This window comes from Rhagoletis pomonella, unplaced genomic scaffold (assembly GCF_013731165.1).
Source record: "Rhagoletis pomonella isolate Grant_MI unplaced genomic scaffold, Rhpom_1.0 Rhpom_scaffold_00004, whole genome shotgun sequence".
NCBI lineage: Eukaryota > Metazoa > Arthropoda > Insecta > Diptera > Tephritidae > Rhagoletis > Rhagoletis pomonella.
In genome coordinates, this window is record NW_023458558.1 from 40781491 (window position 1) to 40791222 (window position 9732).

At 33.2% G+C, this 9732-nt stretch overlaps 1 protein-coding gene across 1 annotated transcript in view; it reads right to left on the reverse strand.

Annotated features, from left to right (window-relative positions):
• LOC118738220 overlaps positions 1 to 9732 on the reverse strand; it is a 307156-nt gene that overhangs the window by 140827 nt on the left and 156597 nt on the right. The window lies entirely within an intron of this gene.

The window sequence follows — 9732 nt, forward strand, 5'->3', positions numbered from 1 at the left end:
GCAAGGAATCCCGCTGCAACACCACCAATATCACCCGCCAACACCGATTGCTGCTAAGTAAAAGGTATTCAAGTTGAGTTGAGTTTAGTGAAGCCAAATGGAATCGAGTTAAGGTAATGGAATGTCAAGTTGTTGTGGCATTTTCGAAGGGGATTTGAATTTATTTCATGCAGCGTTGCTGTTCCACTTGCGTAAGTTTCATATACATATATATATACTTGAATATGAATATGTATATATATACAAATGCATAGTAAAGTTGCTATTTATGCTGATTCGTTTCACGTTGGTCTGAGTGCTTTAGCAATGCGTTTGGAATTGGGTTAATTTGCAGTTAAAGTAAAATAAATTTGCAGTAAAGAAGACATTTGGTAAGATGTGCCATTTTAGATAAACCAGAAATGGACAGAATTCGATATTTGTATTGAACAGTTGGATTACTGATATTTGAATGGTTTCGCTTACAGTCGCCTTGATAAAACTAAGTAAAATTACAGTTAGATGATTTTGTTAGAGAAAAAGTTTCTTAGTAAACGAAGATTGACATTAGCGCAGTATTTTTAATGCAAAACTCTGAAAACTCGCCGTTGACGACTTACATAAACACTACGATAACACATGTAAATATTTAGGTATATTCTCCCAGTTGGACGATTTTGTTTACACCTTAAGAAGCTTAATGAAGTTTTAAGTTTCTGTGGGGGGTTTTTTAGGTCTAACACCAAACGCCTAAATGTATGCTATGCACTGTTGCCTGTGCTAAATTTCTTTTGCATTTCTCAATTGTCATATAATAAAACTTGTTGAAGTATTATTCTTCCGGATAATGCTTTCGGGGTTTTTTTCTGACTCTGCGCGGCTTAGAACCATGCGTATATATTTATTGATGGTTACCATTGGTCACAGTGCTTATCCACTACTTTTTGGTTCAATAAATATATATATTTTTTTTTATATAAATACATGCAAATATACTGGGCTTCCCTCTCGCTGAGTTATTCATTTTTAAATCGGGAATTCCAGGCGATGCTTTAAGAACTAAGTATTATGTTGAGTCTGAAAAATAAGTATTCTTTTTTTTGCGTTTTGGTTATAATAAGCATGAAATTTTTACATGATACATAGTGAACATGAGTGCTGTTCTTTAGTAAGTTGTAATAAATTAATACATTAACAACAATAAAGCTGAAAAAGCGAAAAAATTACATTCTTTTATGCAAATAGAGAAAAGTAATTGCAAAAATTATAACTTCAAGAGACTTGCACAGCTTTTCAAGATACACCTTAAGACGATTTCAATTTCTTTCTTGTTTTAGTTAGTACCAAGATCTCACAGTGGGCATTTTTTGTTTCTCTATAGCTTGTATGTTTTGGCTATATTTCTTTTTTTTAACAATTCTAGGTTTATATATGACCGATAACAATTTTTAAATACTTATATATATTATTTTATTTTCGAAAGACTATCCATAAAATCCTGGATTCAGGACTTTTTAAAGTTTTGCGTTTTCTGCAGTTGAAAGTGCATCTAATAGCCCATATATGATACGGTCGAAAACTTAGAAATGAAAGAGACATTTTAGCAAGTTGTAGCTAGTTTGCTTTGTTTACAAATTGTTTATTATTATTATTATTCTTATAAAAATATAGCTTACTTAAAAAAAAAAAACAATGTAAATAAAAATTTGTAAAACATTTATAAAAATTTGACGAAACTAACAAATTCTCATCAAAATTTGAAACTGTTTAATGCGATTTTTTATAATATTCTGAGTATGCAGATTTATACCTCATTAAATTTTAATATAGCATAGTTCAAGTTGATTTTTGGCAAATTTCTTGTTCGCTCATTTTCTTCCACACAAAGTATGTTTTCAAAAATTATGAAAGTTTCATGATGATAGATAACTCATACGCCATGGCACGCTAATACTCAGGCAGACAGGCAGGTAATCAAGAGCACGCCTTTTGGCGTTGGTTTCCAAATACGAGAATTATTATTATGATCTAAAAAGAAACTACATATATGTAACTTCGTACCGACGGCAAATCTGCTTGGTTACTTGCCTGCCAGCTTAAATTACTCTCAAGCCATTGCGTATGAGCTATCTATTAACATTTAAAGCATTTTCACCATCTCTGGTTAACTCTGTTCCTATTAACACTAATGCCCAGTGAAACATTGTTATTGACGTTACCGACTCAATGTTATATGAATAATGATATTTAATTGGGGATTAATGTTAACCGGATATGGTGAAAACGGCCCTTAGTCCGGTCGAAATAGAAACGTCAAGTCGCAGTAACTTTTTTAAATTTATTTTTACTCTTCTACGAAAAAAATTAACGCTATCTTAAAAGTGAAATTTTTTTAAGGGTCTATTTAAAAACGTTTAGTAGGCCAAGGAGCTACTCTGGGTCGAGAGAAGCCAAGAAGGGGCATAGTGCTTAAAAATAAATTTTCAATATACACATCTCACTTTGAAATCAAGTCATAAAAAAAAAATAATTGAAGAAATTTCCATTTGGCTACTTTTAGCACTCGCCAAGGACGAATATTTTTACGACTTCAAAATGCTCTCAAAGTGGGGTTCCAAACCAGGAAGCTAATTGCAAATTCTTTTTCGCGACCCAGTCTAGTGTACATACTTTTGATTCGTAATCAAGGAAGAATAAAAATATAAATTTCCTCAATAAAATGAGCCGTTTATTATGAAAGTGGCAGAAGTCACTTCATACTTAAATGGTTGGTTACTTGTAACTGAATACATCTGTCGATGTTTCTATCATCATAAACAAATCACATAACCTTTTACCCTTGGTTGTTGAAGTTGAACGAATAACCGACGCATCCAGATACAAGTAACCAGTTAAGCACATGAGGTATTTTTTATTAGGTAAACTTATCATGTTATAAAAAAAAACTGTTGTATGTTGAATGCCTGAAAACCGGTACTCAGTCGCATACAAACACAATTCTCCGATAATAAACAAGATTCTCGAGAATTTTTAAATGAACTGCCAATAAAAACTAGAAAATCTTGACATTGAAAATGAGTTTTTTAATACAATTGTACGGGTATGATGTTTAAAGAATTTTATTTAGAAAATACTCCTTTGTACTCCTTTGTTATACCCACGTACGAATTGATCTTATTTGAAAATTTAATTGAATAACGATTAGAGGAAATATGTATTTTATGTATATATGAATAAATATATGTACACAATTTTATAATGAATGATTTCCGTTATTTATGTTTACGAACGAAGATAATATTAAATCAAAATTCCGTAAAATCTACCTTAAATATGCGTAAATATATCTACCAGTTTATACCAACCCACGCGCAGACACATTTATTTATAAGTACAGATGTATGTAGCTACACAAGTAAGCGAAATTTGTGCAATCGATGTATGTATGTATGTTTATATACACGCACATACATACATGTCAAATCTAAAAATATATAGTCGTAGATCTCAATGAGAAAATGTGATTTTAAGAAGGTGTGTGCAACTCAAGGACGTACCGGGAATGGCATGTACGAGTATGTAAGCTCAAACGCCCTGTGGTTTAATTTATTACCCACAGTAAAAACGCACAAAACTGCCGCTTTTCATCTTTGATAAAGTTGTGGTTAAGCAGCAAACAGACATACTGACAAGTGAACAAATGTAAATCAATGTATGTGCAAGTGGCGTAATACAGAGTAAAATATGCCTCCGACTTTAGATGTGTATGCAGGTATACATATACATATAAGTACGGTGACCATCCGTCCTGTATTATACAAATATCCGACTTTGTGCAAAAAATGAAAATTAATTCTGCAAAGTTTCACCAAAATTTCGCATTTTTTGTTGCACATTAAAATGAGTAAAATAAAGTGCAACGTGCTGCTCATTTGCTTCCCTATACAAAAAATTTTGGAACATACATACCAACCAAAAAACAAAATTCCCAAAAATTAACGATTAGTCCTAGCTACTTCAAACTTACACTTTACTATATTAAAATTTAAAGAGTTTTTTGTAAAAAATGATGTGGGGTAAAAAGCTCAAAAAACGTATCCTACAAATGTGTGATGCTAACTACAATGATGCTGTTTCAAGGCTAATACTTTTAGGATCGTTTAAAATGGTGTTAAGATCTTTAGCTTTTGTGGAAAAGATTCGCAAAATTATTTTTTTCCCATATTCGGCTCTCATAAATATGGTCACCATACATATAAGCGTACATCTGTACATATATGTGTGTGTATGCTTGTATAAACTTGAGCGGCTAAAAGTAGGTGCCAAAAAATCCAAGAAACAACGCAAACATGCTGCTCATATCTCCTTTAGTCGAGAAAAACGTTTGGTAACTATACAGGGTATACTACATACATATAATACCTGTGTGCATGTGTGTGGGTTGCCGGATAAAGCTCACTTGCCATTAGCAGACAACCGTAAGGAAATGGGACGCCAGCGAAAAAAATTAACATAATTTGTGATGTGCGTGAGCGCAAATACGTCTGGATACACATACGTATATATGTACATATGTATGTAAGTGCTTGCTATATATACCCTATAGAGAAAATATGAGATAAAAATATGAAATTCCTAATTCAGTTTCATTGAACTCTTTTAGTTTCTATTTTTTTATAGTTTTTTTGGCTTTAGTCTTACCTCAGGTACGCACTACACCGCAATCCGCAGACCCGTATTGAAAAATTTAGAAATTATGGCGAGCTTAAAACAGCCTTGCAATCGTTTTTAATTTTATTTATTACAAGCAAGTTTTTTGATTTATTAAAAAATAAAACTTTACACAATTAAAGTCCCTTTTGGCACAAATACAAAGAAAGCAAGCGAGTCGTTTCTCTGCTATGTCAACTGACGCCGATTGGAAATTCCAAATGTAGCCAAATCCTTCTTCAAGACGACAATATGTCTGTCCGAAAATATTTCATGTTAATATTATAAGAGGAAAAAAATAAAACCTTTCAACTCTCCTTTATAATGTTATTCAGGTAATTTTATTAGCAGAAATTAAACCAAAAAATAAACTTTAAAATTTTGCTTACCTATTTCGATAATGTCAAACACATAGATCTAATAAAATGAATTCGGCATTTCTTTTTCCTGCGGGGTAGGAAGGCACGTGTACGCAGTACCACTCGCAAATGCTTGTAAGCGCTGGTGTGCGTTTGAGTGAGCAATGAATGATTTGGCCAAAGAATTATGACCAAAATTAGGACAAGGAGGAAGAAAAGGCGGCTACATACTGCAAAACCAATGAAGTATAAAAGCTTTGCAACTGTGTCAGTATACATTCCCTATCCTTTTGAGATTAGAAATATGTGCGTTTAATACAACTAAAAATAATAAGAAAAAAATCAAAAAAAGCCGCGGACGTTCATATACATATACACGCTTAAATAAAAACCGACTTAAAATCAAATTAAGTGTGGCTCACTTCAAATCTGTAAGCAATCTTGCGATTCCTGTATGTTCATTTTAAAGAGTATTTGTAAATATTTGAATGCAGTTCGTTAGACAATTAATGTAGCTACCATTGTGTGCTTTTAATTTGGTGCATATCTACCTTTATTTGTTTTATATGTGAGAGAAATAAATTTGAACCAATTTACAGAAGCAAACAAAATGTTCGCTGAGTCGAAATACTGAAAGTCCATACTAAAGATCAAAAAGAAAATAATCAATTAAAAATTCCTACGCCAAAAATTATTGAAAATTTCACTTTCTTCGACTAGTAACACTAACAGGCACAGTATTGACTTGTCCTTATTCCTGTCGTTATTCTACGCAGTAGTTATTCTGAGAATTTAAAAGCGCAATCCTTCCTTTGAATCTCCCTGTTATATGTGCATCGATTTTTAACTTCGGCAGCTATAGCCATTTATCAATCTATGCATTCACATATGTATGTATGTATGTATTTAGGTAGGTATCTTTGTATACATATGTACTCAGCTGACAAACTGTTTGCGATTGACTTTGATGTCACTGCATGTCAATGACAAGGTGTCAAATTTGTTTATTGAATTTACAGACATAAATGTGTACATATGTTGTTTATCGATTTGTTGTTCACGCCCTAAAAACGACCCACCATGCAATAAATTGCTGACTCACCGATTTATTGCCGTGGTGACAAATCGGCAACATTATTTCTTTCATGTCAATTTCGGAATAAATAAATTATCTAATAATCCCAAACTTATAAATTTCGCGTCAACAGTTTATCCTAAAGCGTATAATTTATACCAAAGACAGAATTAAAAAAATAGCAAGCCCCATAGCGAAAGAATGAATTAATTAATATTTGGAGTTCCAATTTTGTATACAAAAAATAAATGGTGTATTAAAAATAATACAATTGTTCCAAATATTGCCTGTAGTAATAATAAAGCAATAAGAAAACGACTCGTCCCAGTGGGTTGCCTTCGATGGACGTTTTAGATCAATTGGTAATAACAAATCGATACGATGGCGATATTATCGGCAATCTATTTGTTGCCGTGGTCGACACGTTTTCTTATTGCCGCCAACAAAGAACGTCTGGTGGGTACATATATAATAGCCATATGGGAAGTGATTTGTTTTACGACGCACTTTGATTTACATATGTTGTATGAAATTTTCTTCAGTTGGCAAATTTTATTTCCGTAACTTCTTATCGGCAAATAGCAGCCATATAGGCCTATTAACCCTTTGTAATAGTTTTTCAGTAACATAAAAAGAATTTACCAAGATAAGTCAAATATTACATTTACATATACTCCTTTAATTTAAATTGCATGAGTTTCCTTTATTAATTTTCAAAATTAAACCCCACTTTTTTTCCAGCGAGACTAATTTCCTTTCGATCTATAGAATTTTCTTTGAATTACTTAAATTTCAATTTGAATATTATTTCAGCGCATTTCCTGAGCACAAAGAAAAACCTTTTAAAGATTCGTTTCCATCGTTGCATTGCATTCGTTGTCATTTTGTTGGCTGCAATTGGCATTGGCAATTTCCGAATGCTGCCAAGCAAATGAACATCAAAACGACAAATTGAAGTTATCAATTGACAACTGCAAATCGCCGGAAGGTATGCAAAATTTTATGAAGGATCCACGCTTGCTTGTGCGTAGTAAGTGCGAATGTTGAACAGAATGACAACTTGTCTCCGTTTGCTGTCGGTTAGTTTTTGTAACATTATCAGCGCATAACTTTTGTACCAGCGAAAACAAATAAGAAGACAAAAAAAAAATAAAGTAATGATTACGAATGAAGCCTGCAGGGGCTGATATAGATGCCGTCACTCACAACCAGTGGTAAAATAAGAAGAAGTTAGACAGCGTGATTTTACAAATTATAATTTATAGAGTTACGGCAGCGATTGCTGATGCCACCGATTACTTAACAATATGCTCGTGGAAGTTCTTTCTAGCAAATGAATTGTGACGTGTTTAAAATTGAATAAATATGTACATACATAGATGGTACATTTTGCGACATAACGCGGTAAACTTATGAAAAGTCAGCTATACTTACATTTAATCTTACATGCATCGCTTTGTGTATTATTGAGTTAGGGGGAGAAATTCCAAGGTACGATTTTCGTTAAGGGAGGTTAAAGCAAGTATGAAAGTATTAAAAAATAAGTACGAGTAGAAGTAATACTCAGTAGTACTCAGGTGCACACACTCTGAGTTTGCTTGGTAAACTGGAGTATAAATGTCAAATGCGACTAGCAAAAGTGGGCGCTTACAGAGCAAATGCCGCAAGCAAGCCACTGCAGACACGTGTATGACCTCGTGGCATGTGAATATTTACGATTGTTTGTTATCTTTACCGTGCATATGTATGTACTTATGTATGTATATATGTTTGTTTGCAACTTTTTCAGTATGTCTGTAGCTTTACAAAATTTTTGGGGCTCTTCTTTGTATATTTGTTTTTTTTTTTAAATTTTACAAAAATTTATACATTTATATAAATATTGTCACAGTCTCTGGACAGCCATTTTGCAAAGAAGAACACCTGCTGTATTCAGATTGTACATACATTTATTCACCTTTACCTAGCCAACCCCCCTGAACCGACTGTTTTTCGCCAAAAGCTGTTGCTCATTTCATGCTGAGTGAACAATTACATTTGCAGATATCTATGTTTTTTGCCGACCATTGTCTACGTGAGCCAGATGAGGCAAGTACATGCGTCAGCAGCACGAAGGGTATGAATCGACCGTTGACCTGCAAATGACCAAGAACGAGAGTGTTGCAATGTTGCATTTTATGTTGGAGTTGGGCTTTTGAGCTCAAGTCTGCTGCTGCTTTCTGCTTTAAGGCTATCTTTTACATTCGACGGTTATCTCCACATCAACGACGTCTACTCACCGATTGCTGCTGCAGTCGCTCGCTCGTTTGACCCTTATATTCTGCCATGGGAATCTAAGATGTGTATGTATATTACGGTGGTCCAAAATACATTTTTTTTCAAATCAAAAAATATTTAATATTTTGCATGTATCTGATATAAGGTAAAAAAGGTAGAAATGACATGGAGTTTTTGAAAATCAATATATTTTCTTCCGATAACTCTGGTTCTCTTCAGGAGACTTCCAATAACAATACACAATTGTTTATTTAACCATTATTAATACGAAAGATTTTTTATTCATTCCCCATTACATTTTCTGGGGGTTTTAACGGACCTATAAAATACAGTTGCTATGAAAAAATGGTTGGGTATTATTATTGGGAATCATGTAAAGAGAAACAGAGTTTTCCGATCGAAAAATATTTACTCTCAAAAATTCTATACCACTTCCATTTTTTTTTTTTTTTTATCAAATACATGGAACAATTCTCGGTAGAGAACTAGGGGGTGAGAGCATTAAAATTCCGACTTTGCGTTAGCACATGTATTTGTGGACCACCCTTATGTACATACTTACATATAAATACATGTGCAATATTGTTGGGTGCGCTCGTGCGCATACACTGTACTATGGTGATTGACATGGTTTTTTCAAACCGGTTTCCAGTTTTTTTTTTTTTTTTTTTTTTTTGATATCTATAGGCGGTTTTATTGAAATCTTGGTTTTTCGAATATCGAATAAACCGAATCTTTTTTTTTCAAATCTTGATATCTCACGGCTTTTCCCAGTTTTAGGGAAACTCCAAGGTGGAGAGATCTACAATTTTGCTCTAGCTTCGAAGAAGTACACTCGTATGTTTGCCTTTTTTGATGTTCATGGGCCGAGGCACTGAACCATCGGCCTTCCGCGTGGCAGTAGGCAAATCTAAGCACTCGGCTAAGGCGGCAAGAGCACTGCTCAAAACCAAAAAGAGACAGAAAAATTCAATATAGTATTAGAAAATTTAAAATAATACTAAACGTGATTTTTCACTGATTTCTATTTTCTAAATAAAGGTTAACTTTAATGTTAATAGTTTTGTTGTATTTTTTGGTCAGGATTTCATACCAACTTAAACAATTTCACTGTAGGAAACTATCTAAAACAAAACCGGTTTATCCGGTTTTTTCTTAATTTCAAAACAGGCAACCGGTTTTTTTTCAACTTGCAATTTATTGAATAAATCCTAACCCGGTTTTGCCAAAAATGCAAATAATCAAACACCCTAATATGTACATATATAGTAGATGTATGCATACTTGTTACTCCTTTCGCTCGCCTGATCCTTTTATGCTTTAGTTTTTTTT